Here is a 24,592-nt window from a genome sequence, read left to right on the forward strand (position 1 = left end):
CATGCAAGGAACAATAAAGCCGAAGTCTTGTTTCCCGCAAGAAACAACAAAACCGAAGTATTGTTCGCCGTACTGTTACAAACTTTTGGGTTATATAGTGTTTTCTTCTCCGTTTCTGACATCACTCGGTCTGATGGTAAAGAGGGGGCTTCATGGTATTTGGCCAGTTTACGATGTTCTGGACAAATGGTCAGTTTAAGATTACACCCAGGGGGGTTCCTAGCTTGCATCTGCAATCCTTATCAGTTAACCCCCTTTCCTGCCATAAACCCCAGCTTGTGACTTAGAAGTCTAAACCCCCTACAGAAAGGATTAAATTCAAACCCCTGTCTTCACATCTTTCTTCATTCCCCCCTTATAAAATATGGCATACGTCAGTGTAGCCTATTTTTATACATACAATGTTAGGGCAGATCTTTCCTTTCTTGGCGAACAGGTATGTATTGCCATGACATTGTACGTTCCACGGTTATAGCAAGATGTGATACATGTTTTGTACAAGTGATAGTTACAATTATACACATAAAACAATCCTAATCCTACAAATACATAAAGTCCTACCCCAGGACCCAAACGCAGACCTCAGCCATGTGGAGATCTATCGTCAGGATCTTGGAACAGCAATATTGACCCAACTCCGATTATAATTTTTTTTGGCTGAATAGATATGCCAACACCCGGAATGTATTGATACCATATTCCCAGTAATGCTCCTCAGGCCTAACAAGCACACTGTTGGTCTTAGAAAGCATCAGACACAGAAACGGTAACAACATCCTTCTTTCTGTTCACTCAGTCTCTGGTGCCGTGGGTCGGTGAAAGTGTGATGCGCGGATCCAGCGATCTCATCCTGTCACTCAGATGGCACAGTCAGTAGTTGGTGGCACTTGATATGGTCCCTCCCAGCAGGATTGCAACGTCTGGCAGGGTATCTCTTCTTCACCTACACCCACTCGCCAGGTATCCGGTCGTGTCTCCCCTCTACTGGAGGTCCCCAAGCGTCCGGCATCTGTTCATGAGCCCTGTGCACCGCTTCAGTTAACAAACCTACAACACTTTAATAGAGAGTTAGTAAATTCATCAGTGCGTTAGCCAAACTTGGCCTCCAGGGAGTTTCTTTGGCTGCCCGTGATGATCTCAAATGGGCTCAGTCTCACAGTTCCGTTTGCTCCAGCCCGCAAACCGCACAGGACTGCAGGTAGAGCATCTACCCATGGTGTTCCTTCAGTTGATATTTCCTTAGTTGGTCTTTCAGACTGTGGGTGATGGGGGCAATGTGACTTCCAACTTACCCCTAGTGAGGCTGGCACACCTTCCCAGTGTAGTATGCCCCTAGATCAGTATCCAAGGGGCAGGACAGTCCGTACCACGGGATCATCTTTGTCATACACTTGGGTATGTGCCAGCCCACATCCCACAATCATACAACCCCACATTCTTTACACATTTGTTCTAACCACTATTAAACATCTATTAAAGGCCTCAACCTGAATTCTCCCTTTTCCCCAATAGAGGTTTCACAGGGGTCTCAGACTCCCGCTTTCCCAGTGCCGCTCGTCTGGCATCTGCATCTGCATGGTTGTTACCTTGAGTTACTGGAATTCTTTATTTTTTGTGTTATTTACACCTTACTCAAGCTGCTTCTGTCGGCAGCTGTAAAACTACAAATCAGTTCAGAGACAAGCCCAGTATTCTCAACTGGAGTCCCTGCCGTTGTGAGATAATCCTATTTCTCCATAGCCATCCAGAATTGTGGCCTAAATGCAACAAATACATACATTATATACATATACAGTAACCCTTTAACATCTTTCTTTTTACAATCTCCCATCAGTGCTCTTAACTGGCTTGCTGCGCTGAGGCAGTGGAGGGGCATTTTTCCAATTGTTAGCACCTTGAATTCTGTTGTAACAGCTCAGCCTGTTCTCTGTTCTCCCTCATGCATCAGAGAGGACCCATCAGTAAACAGTATTACATTTCCTTAAATTTTCACAGTCCCCCACTTTTTGGCTACAGCATCTAATGGTAAAATAGTGCCTACCTCCATGCTCCTGCGTCAGCACAGCTGCCCAGAACCCTTTTTCCACACTTACATACAAAGAATGGTTGATCCATCTGAGGAAACCCCAGTCTCAGCACCTGTAAGAGAGCTTGTTTCAAATTATTACAGGCGGCTTTTGCTGCTGGAACCAAGGCAATCTTGTCCTTGTACTGCACTCCCCCCTTAAGCAGATCTGTTAAGAGTTGTGCACCCCGTAAAAAACATTGCACCCAGGCCCTGTTAAAATTTCACAATGCTAGACACAAAAGGGCCTTATCATAACTGCTTCTATTAGACACTCTAAAGCTGAAGCAACTCAGACTTGTGGGTTTCCTCGTCAGGGGAAGCACTCAGAATACCATCAACATACTGAGTGATCACAGTCAGTTGAAGCCACGTGATATCCTGTTCTGGATAGTCATTCTTTGTAATGCAGAATATTCCAACCCAATAGATCTGGGATAAAACCACCCATTAAAATCTGGTACTCAGCAAGTAAAACTCGCTGCCCCAATACTCCTGTGGCCTCCTGCCGTCTTCCCATATACATTGCTCTATAGTACACTGTTGAACAGAGGAGTGAAACAAGCAGGACAGTAGTGCTCCAGTATCCCCTAACAGAGAAACCAACACTCCATTAACAGTACATTTTTATCCACTGGACTGGGACAGACTTAGGGAGGCTACAAGGGATTTACAGGATCTAATCGTTAGGTAAACAGATTTTCTCACAAGACGTTATTCTCCCCAGTCTCGATTCTAAACCTACAGCGTTTCAGCATGTCTGGTTTCGAGACATTCGAATAAAACCAAATTGTTTCCACTATTGCAACTAATTGTATAAAAATACAAAAAATGTTTAACTACTTTTACGTCCACCTATACTGTACTTATACGTTTCAGACGCTCTTATATTTTCCAGTCTCCTTAAGTTGATTTTCGTCAAGTCTCTTTAGTTACGTCTCTAGCCAGTCCCGCTGGCTAAACAGACTCACACCGTCATTTAGTATACCAAAACTCACAGTTACACACATGCATGCCGGCACACAAATTAATAAAACACACATACACATCGAGAATATATTTTTCTCTTCGTACTACAATGTGCTGTATTCTTGTTTTACTTCTACATTAATCCTTTTAATTCCTGAAGCGCACTCCAGGTTCGCTACATTTCTAATTTCGGTTGCGGTGCTTTAACCCACCGGTCAATATCTTCCGGTTTTGCATTTGATCGTATGGGGGAATCAGGGAAGGTAGGTGCGAGTGCAGACCCCCTCGACGGGGTGCGAGACAGTGTTAGTGGCGCTGTCATCAACGGCGCCAGCCCCTGCTACATCAAGTCCTTTCCCACTTCGAGTGAGAGTACAGACCTGCGGGCGCCCTCCCTCTAACAGGGGAGACCCTGATCCGTCTTTATCACACTCATACCAAGTGTTATCCCAATCAGACCCCCCTTCTCCATATGGCCACTGTGGGAATTGATCCCAATTATTTTTGTTTCCTGCCTGTTTGTTCCCCTGTGGGAGAGCAGGATATAACTTAGTCGCCGGCTGTAGCACATTAACCAGTGCAGCGTGACCAGGAGTTAATTCCTTCTTTAGTTTCTCATTCTCCTGTACTGCCTCATTTAGCTTTTTTTCTATACTCTTTCGTAGCGAGTAAAGTATCTTCCGGGTTTTTGTTTTCTCCGTAAACACACTTTTAAGTCACATCCCAATTTCTTTCTTTTTCCTCATGTATCTGCCACCACTGGTGCCGGCCGTGCACCAGGGTGGGAGCTACATGCTTGTGCTTTTGCCAATCAATACTCATATGCTTTCTTTACAGGCGTCTTCGCCCCAGACTCCCTCTGACAAACTCAACTTTTCGCATATTTTTCTCCTTTTTTTTTTCCGTCAACTTACACTTTTCCGATATATAAACGGACCCTTCCACCACTTTCTCAAACCATCAGTTAGCACACATGTTCGGTCTCTTTTACTTTTGTCGTGTGTGAGGTAACAGCTCATACAGTAAGGGGATGCGTTCACTTGAAAAACCTGTTCATTCCTGCACTCATTCAGCCAAGGGCGTCTGTTACCTCCAGATCTAAATGCCTCTCAGAGACTTTAGAGGACTTACACCACACTGTTCACAGGTAAGAAACGAGACCTCGAAAACCCCCTTTCTTGATCAGTAATTCACCATCCCCAGAACGCCAGCATCGCTGCTTGTGCCCCAGGGTGGACTTACGCACTGAGCTCAATCAGGGCGATTCCCGGGTCTCAACGTCCTTTAAATCCTGCTACTTAATGCTTTGCTCTTTTATTATGAGGTGTGTTTATGTTAGTGTCGTGCCTGCGTATATGTATTTCACAAACAAGGAAAACACCAAAAACATACATACATATCTATCTCTTCTACTCCTGTTTCCTTTGAAACAAAAAACCACGCCACGCCAATCCGTGCACGATCAAGGCGTAGCTAATCTCAGGACCCCGGGCGCAATTAAGGCCCACACCGATCCCGAGCCACAGAACTCCGGGCGCAATTAAGGCCCACACCAGTTCTGACCTTCAGAACTCCGGGCGCAATTAAGGCCCACACCAGTCCTGAACTACGTGCATTTAATGCACCACTTGCTCTAGAACCCCAGGTGCAATTAAGGCCCACACCGATCCTGAGCCTCAGAACTCCGGGCGCAATTAAGGCCCAAACCAGTTCTGACCTTCAGAACTCCGGGCGCAATTAAGGCCCACACCAGTCCTGAACTTCACGGTAAGGGTCCAAAACCCGTTCAAAAACTCCACGCGCAATTAAGGCATACACCAGCTTCGAACGCCTGTACACAATACCGCGGAACCCCTGCCAGACCAAATTCTGGGCTTACAGCAAACAACCCATTACATACACCGGTGTCTTCCCCGGGCCAGAGGAATTCAGAAACTCACGTTTACTCCGTCATCTCGGGCGATTCTCGCAGGGAGCAGAGATTTCCCAATCGGTCAGAGAGAGTCGGGACTTTTTTTTTAAAAAGAGGAGTCCTTACCTCTTAGTAATGTGAGCGCTGACCATCTCTCCTGCCGATGGGAAGTTCTGCGCCTTCTGGAGCATCCGCCGACTACGCCAAATTTGTTGTAACAGAAGAAATAAGGTTCTTGATCCCGAGATGAAGTAAAACAGATGAGTTTATTGCATGCAAGGAACAATAAAGCCGAAGTCTTGTTTCCCGCAAGAAACAACAAAACTGAAGTATTGTTCGCCGTACTGTTACAAACTTTTGGGTTATATAGTGTTTTCTTCTCCGTTTCTGACGTCACTCGGTCTGATGGTAAAGAGGGGGGTTCATGGTATTTGGCCAGTTTACGATGTTCTGGACAAATGGTCAGTTTAAGATTACACCCAGGGGGGTTCCTAGCTTGCATCTGCAATCCTTATCAGTTAACCCCCTTTCCTGCCATAAACCCCAGCTTGTGACTTAGAAGTCTAAACCCCCTACAGAAAGGATTAAATTCAAACCCCCGTCTTCACATCTTTCTTAAATGCAAAGCAGTGACATATATGTATGATATATAAATTAAAATAGACAATCAACTGTTCAAATTAAGCATGTTGTGGAAATAGAAGATAACTAAGTGTTATTGTATTTGAATCTAGGCAGTCTAAATTTACACAGATCAAAAGAGCTCAGATCCATTTTGCAAGGGGTGGTCATGACAGTCAATGGTTATATCGGCTTTCTGCACTGTTTGTTTGATGTTGACACCACCAGAGCTCAATTACAGTGTAACCTGCCTAACCTCAAGACCAGGACTGACTGGCCTTGTACAATCCCTGAAAAATGTCTGAAACTCAAACTTCCCACTTATAGCAACAGTTGTATTTCATGCTTTTAATGAGATTTTTTTGTTGATTTTTTCCAAACAGCATTCCAAGACATTTTCCCATGAAGTACTTTAAATCTGCCAGCATTACAATATTCCTTGATTGACCTGACATAAAACTAAAGTGATATGCTGGATTCTTGCAAGATATAATCTATTAATTTTTAAATGCAGCTCTTCGCATATCTATATCTGACAGCATTTGTAATTTAAATCTCCTATTAAGAGCATTTCCTTGGCCTGTTTCTTTAAATTTGCTGACTTTCATGAACATATTGAGTACAATAATATAGGACACATGCTATGAAGCAAATTACACTATACTGTAATTTAGAAGAAAAAACAAACACAGACCTCTATCATGTCCAAAAGCAGTCACCTGAAGCAAATGCAAAACACCAGTTTTATCAATAGAAAGGGTTTCCATATTTTTGCTGAAAGGAGGTTTGGATATTGACAACCAGACAGTAACACCTAACAGGTTTTATTTAGAGACTCCAGGAATTTCCTGTGGTCACTCCTTCCCAAATACAATGATATTTGACAGAAGTTCTGGGGGCCTCTTCCTCCCAATTCTGTAACTCAGTGCACCCAGACCTGGTCCTTGAGGAACCCTGTTTGTCTCCTGGTTTCTGCCCCAGCAAAGTTCTTAATTACAAACTGAATGAATTAATTTTGTATGTTGGTTAAATTGGCTTTCACCCTAAAAAATGTTATTGGTTGTTACAGGGATTAGTAATAGTTTCCAACCCTGCATCTATGGAGTTTCACTATTGTGAAATGTAAATGCCTAAAATGTAACCAACTGAATTTGTAGAAGTAAAAGCTTCTTTGTTGGTGTCTAATGTCTCAAAGGAGGCATATCCAATATTGTGTCACTCCCACTGTAGGCCTGTCAGGTACCATGTTACCCCCACCTGTCTGCTTATCTTCAGTTGATCAACCAGTGAGAGCTACTTGATCAACTATTGTTGCTCAACTACTCAGCCAGCATATTACTCAGCTTCAGTGGCAACCCACTGAAGCTAAGCAGGTGTGAGCCTGGTCAGTACCTGGATGTGAGACCTCCTGGGAAAAACTAAGGTTGCTGCTGGAAGAGGTGTTAGTGGGGCCAGCAGGGGGCGCTCACCCTGCGGTCCATGTGGGTCCTAATGCCCCAGTATAGTGACGGGGACACTATACTGTAAACAGGCACTGTCCTTCGGATGAGACGTAAAACCGAGGTCCTGACTCTCTGTGGTCATTAAAAATCCCAGGGCGCTTCTCGAAAAGAGTAGGGGTGTAACCCCTGTGTCCTGGCCAAATTTCCAATTGGCCCTTACCAATCATGGCCTTCTAATAATCCCCCTCTATGAATTGGCTACATTACTCTGCTCTCCTCCCCACTGATGTCTGATGTGTGGTGAGCGTTCTGGCGCACTATGGTTGCCGTCGCATCATCCAGGTGGATGCTGCACATTGGTGGTGGTGGAGGGGAGTCCCCATTACCTGTAATGCACTTTGAGTGGAGTGTCCAGAAAAGCGCTATATAAGTGTAAGCAATTATTATTATTATTATTAAAGTCTGGTAAATGTTTAAACAAATAAGCACATCAGTGAAGTTATGAGTAAGCGGTGGAGGTGTAGAGCTCAGCTGGAATGAAAACCAGCAGACACAGTGTTCCAGCAGGACCCAGGAATTTCTACTCTTTTTTTTTTCATACCCAGGGAAATGCAGGAATAACTACAGTTAGACACTGATCTCTGGAGGGTCTTTGCCTGGCCTTACTGGAACTCTGCCCTCTAGAGATCACTGTGTTTTGGAAAGAAGATACCAGAAGCCCTTTCTTAAAATTCTGTCTTTATGTGTGAAACATCTTCAGCAGACTTATTGTTCATTTGCGAGGCTGCCCTCACTGCGGACTTGATGGACGTCTCAATCCACGCGTGAGGCAGAGCAGTGTGCTCTCCTGCAAAGTAGACTCTCTCAAATGGCTTGAACAGGTCCTGGTAATAATCTGTCAGCTGGAAGGGTGTGAAGAGCACATAGGCGCCCAGACTGTACTCATCCAGGCTCCACTTCTTCACCACCCCTCCTTCATACAGATCACGGATTCCTTCTCCGTGGATGGCCGCCAGGTCGCTCAACGCCAGCTCCTGGGAGTCCTCGTCGCTCATCCCCAGGAAGAACAGGGACTCGTCCGAACAGGTGTAAGAGGCCAGCACCACACTGACCCCGCTCTCAAAAGCTTCGTTCATGTAGTAGATAAGCCGTGATGGGCGATCTGTGATGGACTTACCCCCGTGGATGCCTTCCTTCTCCCAGAACTTCTCCTTGAAGACCAGGAATATTTTAGTTGAACTGTCATAGTGGATGTTCCGCAGGGCTACTCTTTTGCGCAGGGGGAGAGGGGGGTTAAATCTGACAATCAGAGTAGCCTTGGCCGTGCCAGTGAACAGGAGGTAGTCCCCTGAGGTCGTTTTAACTGAGTTGTCCGTTTTGTCTCTGTACGCAACCTGGACGCCCTCGCTGGTCTGATTTATTTCCAAAACTCTTGAATTCAGAAGCACACTGGTGCTCCGAAGGTCTTTTCTCACAGCCTGAGGCAGCCAATCTGTGCCTCCATCTATTTTGTAAAATCTGGGGTAAAAAGATAAGAAGGACAGATCATTTGTATTATTCATTTGACTTATCATTTTCCAGTTCTGTCAGAAGTTCAAGTTGATGACTTCGTCAGGCTGCAAAGGAACAGGTAAAGGTTTATTCCATGCTGAAAATAAAATAAATTAAAAGCTACACAACATTTTGGCTGTGCAGCCTTCTTCAGGGATGAGGGAGAGAGGAAAACTGGCAGTTGATATAACATGGGAGAACAAACGCCAATAGTAGTGAAGAGATGGGAGCACGAGAGAAGCAGCATCGACACTCAGGTGGTATAAAGTAAAAAGTCTGTTGTTGAGAGAAGGGAGAAGGTGGGATCCTAGTTTCATGATTAGTTTGGTTTTGGATGTCTTTCTGGAAGAGGAATTCCCAAACCCCTCTTTGAGACGGAGACGGAGAGATAAGTATGATCATGGCTGTTAGAGGTGAAATGGGAAACTGTGGGAATGAAAGAGAGGAAAGAGGAATTTTCTGCAAGAGATGCAGTAAATAAAGTTGCTGGAAATACAAGATGCCATCGGAAGTGATCTGGAATTGTCTAGAGGGGCTGTGAATATGCGTGCCATGGGATATATATTAACAAGTGATTCAGCAAGTTCTGTTGCAAGGGAAAGTATCTGGTGTGGATGGTTGCTGAGGGCGGTCTAGGGAACTGTTAACAAGAAGGTTATGCAGATTAGGTGGCTGGCAGTATGAGATGATTGGGTGGTTGGAAACAGTGGAGTACAGTGGAGAGATCATCCTGTAAGATGGGGAAGTTGTTAATAGTCCTAGAAATAGAGAGTGTGTTAGGGTTGTAGGGAAGCACAATGAAGCAGAATGGAATGTGGTTCTGAGACTGGGAGTTCCTAAATGATAAATAATATTGATCCGAGGGCTGTTTTTGCCTCAGACGAGGGCCCCGTCAATAACATAGGTGGGGTATCAACTTGTTAATGAAAACAAGGGAAAAAATATTTAAAATGTTAAAATGAGTTTGCAAAATGTTTTTATTGCGAAAGTTCTAGGTCATGTTTCTCTTTGATTTAGTGATCAGTCACGAGTTCTAACTGAATTGTAGGACTGCAGAAAATATCCAAGATTCTTTATCAGGGACTATACTGTACAGTATACCTTATGAGCAATAATGACGCCCAAGACTCAGATGCTTTGCAAACATTTGAGTTTTACTGTAAGTATAATAAGTTTTGGCTTAACTCGTTTGGTTAAGAGGCAGCCTCCTGACCACAGGATGAGGAGGCTCAACCATACAGAAAGAAATAAGTGAATCACAATGCTGCCAACAGAAAAACAGAGACAGAAAAAGTGTACAGGCACAGTATGGTATGCAGACATTATGTTGAAAAGAGATAGTAGATGTTTAAAGCTGTAGGACACCAGAGGTAGGATGTCAGATAGACCCAGGGCCGAACTGAGCACCTCCCTAACTACAGTTAAGAACTTCTGTATGATAGCATGTTTAAGGCAACTTGTTCAAGGGACCATTTTTGGAATAAATGAATACATTGAGGGTGTGGGAAAATTTGAATAAATAATCAGATCAGCTCCACAGATCTATGTAGGAGAGACTTCTTCACGCAAAGGAAGAAGGTTGTGGGACTGTGAAACAAGCTGCCCAGCCATGTTGTTGAAGCTGATAATCTTTCAAGAAACACCTGGATAAGATCTTTGGATCAATTAACTACTAAACTACCAAACAGGCTGAATAGCCTCCTCTTGTTTCTAACCTTTCTAATGTAGCCTGTAGAGATACTTTTGAAAGTGATACATTAACTCCATCCATTCACTTTCTAACCATTTCTTCCAATTCAGGGTCACTGGGAAGCTGGAGGCTATCCCAGCAAGCAATGGAATGTAGGGTACATCCTGGATGGGACGCCAGTCCATCACAGAGCAAACACACAGATACAGACACACATTCATACCAGGGCTCTGTTCTCCCAGACGCCAGTGAAACTACCAGTAAACCTTTAGACTGTGGCAGGAAAGTCACACAAAAACAGGAAGAAAATACAAATTCCATGCAGGTAGCATACCAGGTCTGGGATTGAACCCAGGGCCCAAGCGATGCTAAATGCTGCACCACTGTACTGCCCAATACACATTCATTCTTAAATGAAATTTCCTCCAACTTTCCTTTTTCACAAGTTGTTTAAACAAGTTTACCCTTACATAAGTAAGATGGAATTGCAATGCATGACATTTGTAAAGTACTGTATTTCTCCCCAACAAGGTATACTTCATAAACAGACAGCACTGACAGCTTGTCACTCAGGCTTGTGTGCTGACTCTTAAATTACTCCCTAGGGGATGAATAAAGTATTTTGAATTAAATTGAATTACTTTGTAGTTACTCCACTGTCATCATTGTAATTGTCAGTATTGCAAAATGTTCTTCCTTCCAAACCTAGTTTTACTACGTAAGAAAATGCCACAGGTTTAAAAATCTCACTTGACATCATCATTGATGTCATTCTCCCTCCTCAGATTTTCGCTGAAGGCCGTGTAAAACAGGGACTGTGCGTTTAAGACATCTCCAATCATTTGGATAGCATGTCGGCTGAGGTTACTTTCTCTCTTTAGATATTGCTGTTGAGACACAGAGCAGACAAATCAAAAATCCATTTTGACTGGTAATATACAGTTTTTAAAGCTTGGAACTTGTAAGCTCTTTGTAAAAGAAGATAACATGGTCAAAAATCACAGATTTATTTTAATTTAATCTATTTAATTACTAGTAGTTGGATGTGTTGTCTTCTGTCAATGCTAACTACTGTGCCACCAGATACCAATCATTAAAAAAAAACTAAACTAGATCTGTAAACAAACACTGAAGTGGTTTAATCTTTAGACTTTTGCCAAATTACAGTGTAAGGTGTATCTACAGTATATTTCACTTTATGAATGTATCTGTAGAAGGCTCAAACATGATTATTATAATAAAATATGATCATCAACATTTTTTTCTCTATACACTGCGGGGATAATTAATGCTAAAAACCATCATGATCAGAACTCCAACGTTCCAACAGCCAACATCACCTTTACAGAATAGGTATCATATTTCTTGAGGACACGCTGGCACTGTGATGGATCTTTCTCAATTTCATCAATGACCTAGATAAAAAAATATTCTCTTAGATCATCAAGGCCATGATAATCTAATTTTTCTTGAGCTCAATAACATGTCTAACAGAGTGACATATTATTAATCTTTCACATAAAATCTTAGATGATGACCGTTCTCATTTTAAAACTCAGCTCATCACGTCAATGTGCCACTAGAGACTGCACTTACCAATTAACAGCACTGATCTTGATCTTAACCTTCTGGACATTGAGATTAATACAAGCTTCTTATTGTTCTCCTGTTGCAAATTCTGTTTGTGACCAGGCTTGAGCTTCAGGTCAGAAGATACTGCTTTTTGACTAAAATCTCCTAGTATACTTTGAAATCCACCAGTTCTTCAGTTCTAACTAGGACAGCTGGTCTAGAGGAAGTATACCATCTCTAAAGTAGAGCAGACGCATTTCTGCTCTCCACATAAGGGTTGCTATTCTGGTTTACCATCAGCTTCAGCTTTCGTCCAATCATATTGTCTCAGCTATTGGGATTCAATTAGTCACTCATGTCTCACTATGGAAATCCTACAGTCCAAAATAGATTCATGAGGCCAGTGATGAAAAGAGAGAGAGTGTCTTTATTTTCCCCGGGGGACAAGTTGTTTTACAGCAGCAGTGTTGGTGTACATTGGTGAACAGACAAACAGGGAAAAAAAGACAGAACCAACAATATACAGACATATTTACATTGAAGGTCAAGGGGTAAGTAAGGATATGGCTACAGGTATGAATGAGAACTTAAATCTGTTGGTTTTGGAGTTGGGGGTGAGAAGGGTAATCACAGATGGATTGTGCTTTACGCAAAACACGTGAATGGAGAGAGCTGGAAGATCAGCGTAAATGACCTTCTGACATATTTTCACAAGTCTCCCCAGTTTGTTCTTGCTTCTCAGATACAGGTCACCAAACCAGTAGTCCAGGGTAAAAGTTAGAACAGATTCAAGGAAGGGGTCTATTTACCCACCCATCTTTCTGGGTTCTCATTGAAAACCTTTAATCTACCCCATTAGACATGATCCTCTAGATTGTGAACATCACAGTCAAAACTCTCATGGATATATTACCTTTCTGATTGCTTCAGAGTACAGCTGTTTAGCAGATTTCCCCCTTTCAGAATCCTTCACAGTGTAGCCCATAAGATCTGGATTCTTATCAACATCATGCACCCGGTTGAGTTTCCCATTAGTAAAGTACCATCTGCGTGGATGAACTCAGATAATTTGAGTCCATAGTGTTGTACATAGTGAAGGACTAGTCTGAAAATATCACAAGAGTTACAGAACACAGAACATTTAAATGCAGATCTGAGAAATATCAGAATGTAAATTCCTCTGTTAGGTAACTGTTGTCTTAAACAGATATGATCATGTTAATATTTTGATATAATAGTTCAACCACAAAACTGTTGAGTCACATATTAAAATCCAGCATTAAGACAAGACAAATTTTGTCCAAAATATTGTTTAAAGCTCCTGTTCAGGGACCTGGGGTGTGTGTGCTTGGTTTAAGTTAAAACTTGTCTTTCCAGAGGAAGGCATTCACTCAATGTAAAGGAAATATGGCTTCAGAACACAGAGCTTTCAGAACACAAAGTTTCTTTATTAGACTTTTGAAAAGCTTGAAAACCACATGTTAGTCAAGAAGACATCTTGAGAAGGGGAATTATTCTTCAGGATGCTTAGAATTCTGCTACTTAGAAGTCTAGATACTCACAAGATCAAGATAATCAGTGATGACCTATCATGACCTAGAGTGATAAAGGAAAAAACATCTTAGATGTGCACTGGACCCCTGGGTTCAGGTCTAGACCTCTGTGGAAAGCTCTCTGATGGGAGGTTGTGTGCTCTCACCATGTTCTGTGTGTTGTTGCCCATAGTCCAGAAACCCACAGTACTGGTATCTTAATTGATTGCTAGGAAAATTGGCCCTGTTGTGTGCATTTCTGAGTTTATGTCTGACCTGCGATGGAAAGCCTGTATCCTGACTCATGACATCCAGCTCCCTGCATTTTTCTAAGACAGGTTAGAAAATGGATTGTAGTTCCGTTTAAGGTACCAGCCTGTAAGAGCTGGGGGATGCTTTTAATCTTAAGTTAAGTTTAGTTGCTGATTAGCTTCAGCTCAATAACACCGGGACCAATTCAGTCACCAGTGATAAAGGAAGCTGCAAGAAGCATCTTTTATCAGGGGCCCGATAGTAATTGTCACTAATCTGACATTCAGGATGCCCTGTCAACACAAGGATGAAAGAGCTCAACTCCATTTTGACATGCATGAGCATCTCCATCACTTCTTTATTCACGTTACATCGTGGAGAATAAAACCTCTTGATTGAGGGATGTTTGAAGAGGAAAATCGAAAACCCCTTATTAGACAAGTGTAGAGAACGAACCCATCCATTTCCCAGTGCGGGGTCATGGGGCAGCCACAGCCTATACCAGCAAGCCACTGCACTGCATGGTCAGTGAACTCTAACTGTTGCTTGAGCAGAATATAATAGGTCAATTGCAATGGACTTTGATACAGCACACAGCTGCTTTCTAATTCGCTGACTAGTTAATATGGCACCTTGTGAAGTATATTTCCAGCTCTGAGCTCAATTGAAAAAAAAATGTGTGGAACACAGCTGCAGAGCATCTGAACTTGTGCTTAGTACGGTGCTGAGGGCTCTAGTGTTGTTGTTCTAATGTTGTTCTAATGAGCACAAACCTCTGGAGGCGCCCGATTCAGAGCATTTCAATTCATCTGATTAATAAGTTATTATAAAGGCCATGTTAATATAATTACTGTTTGTCTCATGTTCGTATAACTGAGTAACTCCCAGACAAATAAGGTTTTAATTTAAGAATTTAATTTAAGAAGTGCATTCATGCTAAACTACACCAAATGAGGGTCTGTAACTACTAGTGCAAAACTGAATTGCAATTAGTCAGGAAAGAAATGAGTACAGCAGCTATAGATTTGAATTGAATCAAATTGTAATAGCTTTTATTTCTAAGCACCATAATTTCAGCTCCTCTTGTGCCTTATCAAACTCTGAAGCTAACACTACAGGGAAACACTCTGTCGGGAGTTGAAGGAATTCTCATGGCACCCAGCTCTGCCCAGCTCTGCCAGCCCCTGCTCTCATAAACTGTAATGTAGCTGTACTATAAAGTTGAGTCTTATGCACTTTCAGGGGGTATTTTTTGCTCTTCGTCTAAGTTTTTTTTCTCTTAAGCAAATGCTCAAATTTCCCTACACAACTATTTCTTTGTACCCCTAATCCCTCAAGATCCCTGATTTCCCCTGAGAACCACAAGTGTAGAATTCCATCCCAATAAAAAATATTCATTACTCAGATGTGAGCACATTTAACACTTACAGTGCATACATTTCAATGGAGTGTGTTTCCTTCAATTGCCAGAATATTCACAATCATATTCTAAAGGCTCTACATGAATTAGATCTAAATGTAACAGACTTAGTCATTTATTAATGACTCTGGGGTTAGAGCAGGGGATGCCAACAGGCTGAAAAAGCTCATCAAAGAGCAAGTTCTATCATTGGGTCTGATCTGGACCCCATGGAGGTAGTGGCTGAGAAGAGAATGGTGTCCAAATTAATGACCATCATTGACAACATCTCTCACCCCCTCTATGACATGCTTGTTAGAATGAAGAACATGTTCAGCAATAGGCTGATTCAACCATGGTGTGACAGGGAGCGCTACAGAAGGTCATAAGACTTTTCAACTATGTGTCTGGGCGGGGGCAACATTGACATTGACCTGATTTTTGTGCAATATATGCTGGGTGATTTGTGCAATATATTTATAATGTGCAATACATCTTTTTGTGTACTGTACATTCTGGTTTGTTTTGTATCTTCTGTACTGTTCAATTCTGTATACTCCATTTTTTACTTTTAACTGCACTTCTCACTGACTCTACTGACAGTATTGTATTATTGTATTATTGTATTATTGTATCATTTTGTTACACTGTGCTGTGTTGACTATGCCAGGCTGCTGTTGCACTGCAATTTCCCTCACAGAATTAATAAAGTATCTAATGATGTTTAATAAGCTTAATTAAAAATAATTGTGATTTAACAGAAAGCAATTTTAATTAATTACAACATGATCCATCACTTGGAGAATTTCTTAGTTACAGTTCCATTATATTCCATTTCAACTATATACGGGAACATTCTAACGTCATCCAGTGTTCTGCTTAGTACGCTACCAAGATGCTTAAACTACTGTACAGTATATGAGGAGGTTAAAGTTAGTTCCCTACTTTTAGAACGACTAGAGGGCAGCAGCTGTTACTTTTGTTTTAATATGGAGCTGCATGCTAATCATGTGTTCACAATTTCAGGCTAATATTGTTAAATAGCCTGGCATGACCATTTAATATCTCAGCTGCAGCAATAATCACAATTTTGTTCTACCAATTTACTCAATAGTAAAAAGTTAAACATCAGCACTATTTTAGGTCATCTTGTGCCATATCAAATCCTGAAGCTAGCACTCCAGGGAAACACTCACTCAGAAGTTGCAGGAATTCTCATGGTGCCCAGCTCTGCATGCCAGCCCCTGCTCTCATTCCTGTAGGTGAGAATGCGTCCCCCGACTCTGTCACTGGCTTCCAAGATCTGGACCTGTAGAGAACAAGTCACTGTGGGTACAGAGGGCAAGGGTAACAGGACTGTGACAGGCCTACCTCTCAGCTGCTGACTGATGGGTACCAAGCACATAAAGAAACACACTTAAATCAAATTACCATAAAGAAACTTTATTCAATCAAAGGACTATACTCAACACAAAACCCAACACCTACTACTACTCTGAGTGTCTCTTTATATACCAAACTAAGTTTAAATTAATCCTTTGTAGGAATATGGCCTGCAGCCCTTCACCTGTTATTTAATTAGTCCTATGATGAATCATGTAATGCAGTTTTCGATGAACGGAAGACCTACTGACCTCTAGTGGAAGGTCAGCTGAAACGATTATCTTAATTAATGCTGACACAATGCAATGACAGGTTCCTGCTGGGGTACTATTTGCAATACTATATTGGCAAGAATATTACTGCAATAAAAATTTGTTAGTGATCTGAAGTTTGTGGAGAATGGTAGCCAATAGAAATAAAATGTGTCCTGTCTGGGATATTTTAATGGTTCCTTTGCTCAACACCATTCTGTGCCAGATTCTCCATGTGGTACCATCAATCCCAAGTGTATTCCGTGTCAGTGTTTATGTGCTGGGAGTGGCATTTATGTATTCCTTCAACTCCGAACAGCTGAGAGAGGAGAGAGCTCCACTTTCCATGCATGGATCCTTTTTGCTTGTGTCCACCTGGTACTCCAGTTCTCAAATGGAATAAAGCAAGCCAACCGCGTGAATAAATATTTTTTTAAAATGCTGAAAACAAGAATTTCTGAATGTGTTCTTTTCTGGGTGTATTACTGTTTTCGAACTGTATTACTGACAATACAGTGTCCACAAAATATTCCTGTTTTGCAAATTATGTTGCTATCTGTCCATAAATCTCTTATACATCACATCTAATTAAAAAAAAACTCATGGCCACCTAGCACCATAGCATAATTTGGCCCTTGTGAATGAAATGTTTGCTTTTTTAAGAAAATAAATAAACATGAGAACAGTCTATAAAATCTTTGCTGAATCAATATTGCAACTTAAGGTCTCCAAAATTCAAACCGGAGCAGAAGAGTAATATAGCATCAGTGGATGAGGTGTGGAAGGATTTACTCAGTCCTGAGCCACTTCAGTTACCACGAACACCAGGCAGGATTCTAACACCTTCCATCCTCCAGCACCCCATGTCAGCCTGCTCTGCCAAGAGGATTGTCAAGCAGTTGGGTGGAAACAGAATTGCTGAACCATTCTTAACCTGTTCTATACTAGAATAATGTACTGTACATGAGAGACCAACATGTTTTAGAAATACAAGGCTGGAACATTATAATAACTGTCCCCCACAAATCAGAACAGGGGTCTGAGGGTCAGTTCATGGAGCGTCTAGTATCTTTTGTTTTTGTTCCTCCTGAGTTTCAAAGTTTGTCTACATGATTAATGTCATAAGATAAGATAAGATTACTTTATTAGCCATATATAATTTCTTGTATAAGGAATTTGTCATTTCGCATACACCAGCTTACTCTCCATGAGACACACAGGCAGGGAGAGAGAAGCTTGGGGTCAGATCGCAGGGTCAGCCATTTATACAGTGACCCTGGAGCAGCTGGTTTTAAGGGCCTTACTCAGGGCCCAACAGGGCAGGATTTCTCTGCCAGCTGCAGGATGTGAACCTTCCAGCCATAGGCACAGATCCTTAGCCACAGTGCCACTGCTCCCTATGTTACCGGATAAGTATGGTCATTTATAAGTATGGTCATTTAATTACCTGAGCTTTTACTGCCATTAGCAATGTGATTGTTTTCACTAATTAGCCATCCAAGACCTTCAGAAGTACAAGACCAGCCTGTAGATGTCTAACTGTGCAAATCATGGAGTATGAACAAAATTCTGAAGACGCTAGACCCTCTAGGAGCTGAGGGTGAGACTGCTGCCTCCTGAGGCAGTATGTGAAAATCATACATTGTGTCCAGCATCCTCCAGGAGTTTGGCAGCGATTAATCCGGAGATCCCTGCTCCAACAATCACAAAGTTCTTCGGAGGGCCAGTCCTGATGAGGCCTTGCTTCACGTCTTCCAGCAGGTGCTTGTAATCGTTATCGCGGAAGCACTGCTCAATGACACTGCTGCCTGCTTGCACATGTGCTAAGAGCACCACAAAGCAGCCCAGCAAGATGACTTTGGGGAGAAGAGCAATATGAGGTTAGGCAAAGGACACAAAAGCATTAACATGTGCCGTACGGGGCAATGAAGTTATAAAAAATTATACAGGGGTACAAATTAATACACCAGACAGTGACTACACTTGTTTCTGTGAGTTCATAACATTTTAATCCACAAGGCCCAGTGACTCAGATTCTTAGGTCCTAGAACAACTCAGGCTGGAGGACCTTTCTATATTTTCTTAAAAGCTAAATGCATGTTAATGAAACAGATTTCCTATATGATCTTTTGTTTGAATGTTTATTTTCAGCGATGAGTATAGATCAAATCAATGAAAACACAACCTTTTCATGTGAGCCTGACACCTCTTGGGCCAATTAAGGTACAAAACAGGGCCAGCAAAAATACAACCAGCTACACTGTGTGGCAAATGGCACCAGAGACATCAAGTCATTAATCTTTTCTTGTCCTCTCTTCATCCCACTGACTGATGGTCCCTGCTTGAGCGCTCACCTGTACACTGTACACCTAGCACTCTGCTTGAGAGAAGAGTCAAGGTCTGGGAGGTGAACTGTTTGGGAGGCTTATTTAAGAGATTGCTCTGTGATGACAATCTCATCAAAACTGCCTCACTAACCGGACAATATGTCCTTTGCAACCACTAAACAGAATAAAGCTAAATTTAGAAATGAAAAGTTAAAATTAAAATCAGACTTTAAGATTTTCAATTATGCATTTTTGCATAATAAGTCACTTACACTTTTAATTTGCAAATAAACATTTAGTTTTAACAATGCATTTGAGCTGAAAACCTTCCAGAATAGCTTATGAGTTAATGAGAATCGTTAGAGAGAGAATCAAAAGAATATAGTTACTTGCACATGATGCCATGGTCCCAGTCTGTATTTTTCCTTTCTATAAAGAAAAAACAAGGACAGTCCTTTGCACTGAGGTACCATCTTAACTATATAGCACCGGAGAGTCCAACTTGTAGGAGTTGCTGGTGTGGAGATGAGCACTAGACTTCCTTGCAGTTTGCTGAATTACTCAATGAATCCCTAAAAAGTGCATACCTGTTACAACTCCCTGGAAGGGAGAAAATTACGTCTTTAGTACCTACTCTGTGTCCATTTAAGAAGCAGAAAGACAACAGTTCTAAATAATAGTGTTGTTTTATCACAGCTATGCTACAGTATGTGGGATTCAATTTTAAAACTACAAAAGAGCTGCATGAATAATTATTTTAATGAGACATTAAAAATAAGTGCACAAGTAGAACATGCATGTTGCCATCACTAGAATCCAAAATAATAGCATTTCTGCTGGGTTTCCCTTGTTTAAAATGTTTCTAATTGTCACTTACCTGGAGGGATGATCTTGTTGCGTTCAAAGTTGGGAATCCAGCTGTTGCCCTTGTGCCTCGTATTTATACTGTATCTTCTCTGCAGTGGGAAGGAGAGCATCTGTTTTGGCAATCTTTGAAGGAAAGACATCTGTGCCTCACAGTCACTTAACTCGTTTTTCCAGAAAGTGGTTCGCCCAAGAAGCCATGTGGGAAAAAGTATTTATTTTGTTTATTGATAATTTGCTTTTATTACACAATATGAATTAAAGGCAAATAATGAATGGGAAGCAAAAAGGATTGCATAACATGTAAAACAGCAGTAATTGAGAGCTAGCTTCATACTTTGACAAAACGTACATGTTGCCAGCCCCTGAGGAAATTAAAAGAACCCAGTCTCATCACACAGCCTCTTCTTGTGAAGCAAAGCATGGAGATGAGAATTTCTGTAAATTCCTCCAACATCTTTCTCAAAACATATTGTTTCTTTTATGAGGAAACAAGCTATGTTTTATATTTGTCTTTCAGTGGAGCTGTCCAGTCTCTTTAGACAACATATTGTTAACAAAAGTAGGTTTGTGTTTGGCATTAACCCACTGACCATGGGTTAAGCGTGTGTGAGTGTGTGCTTGTGTCTGTCTGCCCTGGTTCCATTAGATACTTTACCATCAAGTACCAGGGCTCTGGGTTCAGTTCCAGGGGTGCTGTCTGTGTGAAGTATTTATGTCAGGTCCAGTCTTGTTAGACCTGGAGGACAGCTTGTCCAGTGGTTCACATCCAGTCTTGTTATACCTGAAGGACAGCTAGTCCAGTGCTTCAGGTCCAGTCTTTTTAGACCAGGAGGGCAGCTGGTTTACTGGTTAAGTTCTAGGGCACATCTGATTCAGTGGTCAAAATGCAAGAAGTGTTATACCACAAGGCCATCTGGCCCAGTTTCTTGAAAGACGTTTTGGGATACTCATGGAAAATATATACTGTATCGTGATGGAAAAAAGAAATGCATCACCTCCTCCTCCACACACTGGCTCTCCATCTCCGTGGAACAGGCTGAAGAGTGACTCACCCGTGAAGAGGACCCAATGCCTCTGCTGACGAGTCCATCACAGCCTCTGTCTGGCCCACTCCAGTCAGGTGTGATGTCTAGGAGGTGTGAGCAGAGGGTCTCTGACAGGTCACCTTGCTCTAATTCCAGCAGCATGGAGTCTCACTGTCCTGTCACTGATACAGGCATTGTGTCTGCCGGCAGTTTCAGCAGCAGTACAGGTGGCAGATCTGAAACAATCTCTCAGATGGACCAGTCTGGTTTGTCGGTCCTACTCTGGTGTGGTCACTCGACAGCGACCGGATCTTGGACGGTCATCTGTCCTGCCGGTCTGCTGAAACCCTCTCTGCAGTCGGGACACAGTGAAGCGGCTTACTCCAGTGTCTGGCAACACTGGCACATGACATGCCTGCCTGCAGCATGCCAATGGCCCTCTCCCTGGCTTCTGGTGACATTCTAGACATTATGTAATGCACAGAAAAGTGTGGCCTTTTTCTTGCAGTGACCTAAGCTTTGAATTAAGGCCTTTTTAAAGGTGACCTGATCAGGCATTGTTCCACCTGGACCTCGTTGTGTAAAAGTGCACCTTTTGTGTGATTGGCAACTTGCAATGCCTCACTGCACGAGCTGTATTGCTGGTCCGAGGGCTGATAACAAATTGACCACTTTTTGTGAAAGTACATAAGCTATAACTAAAGTATTCTCATTCCAGAAAATGTTGTGTTTTTTCTATCAGTATACAAGTATATATATGAATACCGATTACACAAAATACACAATAATGTTAATATTGTCAATCAACTATACTAGTTGATTCACACAAAAAGAAATGTTTGGAAAAAAACAAAATAACCCACAAGAGGAATACATTTTTTATTGCATTGATGATTCCTCCCTAGCCTTTGTCTGCTCACACTCTTTTTAGTTGGCTATATTAAGGGAACATTTTCAAAGGGCTGAACTGCACCATATATGGTACAGTGGTCCTGTAATGGTGGGAGCAGACGGGGGGGACTACAATTATTCCTCATCAGCTCAAGTAAAACCTGGCAAAAGCAAATAAGTTATATGTGTCTTATTTCAATGACCATGAATTATGGTTCCTTACCAAAAACTATGAGGAGGACAAATCTGTTCTAAAGCAGAGGAACAATACTGTAGCCTCTGCAAAAGCCAGAGAAGATGCCTGGTAAAGAATCACAGATAAATGTAATTTGAAAGTTATTCATGTAATGCAATGGAGTATCTCAGGATATAACAAAATATTTGAATTTGGTGAGCACTCATGTACATTATTTATATCACTTTGCTTACAACCTTATGGTATTGAAGTGGAGTTTGCATTTAAGCCTTTAAGTGATTGTACTGTATTTTTATACAGCATTAATTAATAAATATATAGTAATACATTATAATAAAAGCAATATATAAATGCAGCTCTATCACAACAGGAGGACCTGGCAGCAGGTCAAGAATAGAAGTGTAAGTGGTTCTTCCTTAGAACTTGTCCTGCCCAGTCCTAGGCTCATTATAACACACTGGGGTTGCTGTCTGTACACCCATCCCACTATCAATCAGGGACTCAGTCTCCCAATGAATCATGCCAGTTGTAATCCCTGGAATGCCACTGAAAAGGTGCTCTAACACTGATGTAACTGAAGTAGTGCTACACTCATCTGTACTCTATGTGTTAGCAGAACCCTAAAACCCCAAAAAGCCCTGAAACCTTAAACCTGTTACTTGTTAGAGCGTATATCCTCAATGGATCACAGGAGTTTGTTTTTTTTCTGAAATGGCCTGTGGGAGGCTACTCTTGAGTCGACTGCTGGTTATTTCAGCACAAACGTTTCAGAAGGGCAGTTACATGAATGACCAGTAGCACAGTGGTGAGTCGTTAATGCACTTAGATGTTGCTGTATTTACCCTTTTTGCATTTTGCTCTGATCCATTGAAATACAATTCTATCTCTTTTCAATTATTTAACAATTTCACTGTTAAAAATATTATGACGAAACAACAGCCACTGTTAAAAAAAAATCTTGGTGTTCAAGCAAATAATAATGATGAATAATTTCACAACTTAACATCGGGAAATATATAAGAGTTCTGCATTGTCTTTTTTTTAAATTGCCACAGTTGTGACGATAAAGCAGTTTAAACCCAAACCCTGGTTATTATAATATTTTTGCATCTTTTACTAAAGACTCTGTCCATTTGTATTTTTTGGATATTCTTTGTTATAAGTCAAAGGGAAGAAATTAGTATACAGATGCAGCCATTCAAAGTGTGTGGCACAGACACGTACTGGAGGTAATTGGCTACGGCCTCGCATGTCACGATGCAAAATACCGCGGTACGTGATTGGTTGACCAACAGGGGCACTCGTAGTGCGTTGGTCGGTCGTAGAAAGATTTAAATGTCTTTACTGTGTCCGTTTTAGTATTGAATATTTATATGGAACTTTACCACTGAAAGGAAATCTTAGTAGCTGAGCATAAAAAGAATAGGAGCATACTGTAATGTGCGTGAAGGCCATAAACAATATTAATTTTGGAACATAAACATACAGTATATGGCTGGTCTCGGTACTTTAAAGAAAAAATACATATCAGTATTCCATTTCTCCTTAAACATTTTAAGCATCGAAGTCTTTAACTAACGTTATACCGGAGTCAACAAGCATACTTTTAGAATTTGATTAAAAGGGAATATAATATGGAATCGCGTATCTAAAAAAATTAATAACGATATAATTATATTCATGTACCGCAACACAAGAATTGTACATGCTGTACGATGTCTGTTGTTAATGTTTGTAGGGCTTTTTCAACACTTCTCACGCGACCTTGCTGGTGGTGCTATGGGTTAGGTCCCTGACTCCCACATCACATGTGGAGTGTTCAAATCTGGCTGGAGCCATGACCTTTTTTTTTTAACAAACATTTCTTTGAAAAAAGAAAACGTTTCCCTGGGTCAGAGATTAAATAAAACTTCACTCGCACCAAACAAATTTATATTTCTAAATATCACAACAAGATCGAATTTAAGTCATTTTAATAACGATTAATGGTCACCTATGCGTTACAATATAAACATTTATATTGATTTAAATCGCATTTAAATCGCCTTTATTTAAAACCCATAAATAAAGCTGATACTGTTTGGACTTTTACTTATTTAAAACTGTATTACAGCAGCACAATGCACAATGCAATGTAAATCGCTATCTTTGTCTTCTGCGTAATAATGTTCACCTCTCTGTCCAGCAAATTAACAATAGTAATTATAATGAACTTTATTGTATATGGCGCCTTTAAAGGTGGGTCCTCAAAGCGCTTTACAGGATAAAAACAATAACAACAATACTGTTAGGCTGGGCAAACTATTATTATTTTTTTTAAAGAAATACAAAATGTGATATAATGATGTGTTCCGGCTTAGACATTAACGAATAGCATAACACAGGGGCAGTGTAGTGGTCGGCTCTGGCTTTCCCATCTATACCGACGCACTGCAAGTACAAACCCCCTCAATGCGGGAGTGCTGGGTGTGACGAATTAAACCGGTTTCACAGGTATTTTCAAAGTAGAAGGGGGCGAGATTTCCAGCAATCCAAAACACAGTAAGTACAGTACTTACTAGTTAAGAAAGCTAGGCTCCTCAATGAAATCGCTTTAACATCCTAATGCATTGGTGTAACAGTCCGGGCAAGCTTCTAATGTCTCCCG

At 41.4% G+C, this 24,592-nt stretch overlaps 1 pseudogene; it reads right to left on the bottom strand.

Moving 5' to 3' along the window:
• Positions 1-7,552: 7,552 nt before the first annotated feature.
• Positions 7,553-19,391, bottom strand: LOC102696355 (L-amino-acid oxidase-like; annotated as a pseudogene).
• Positions 19,392-24,592: the final 5,201 nt, after the last annotated feature.

Source organism: Lepisosteus oculatus, chromosome 18, assembly GCF_040954835.1.
Source record: "Lepisosteus oculatus isolate fLepOcu1 chromosome 18, fLepOcu1.hap2, whole genome shotgun sequence".
NCBI lineage: Eukaryota > Metazoa > Chordata > Actinopteri > Semionotiformes > Lepisosteidae > Lepisosteus > Lepisosteus oculatus.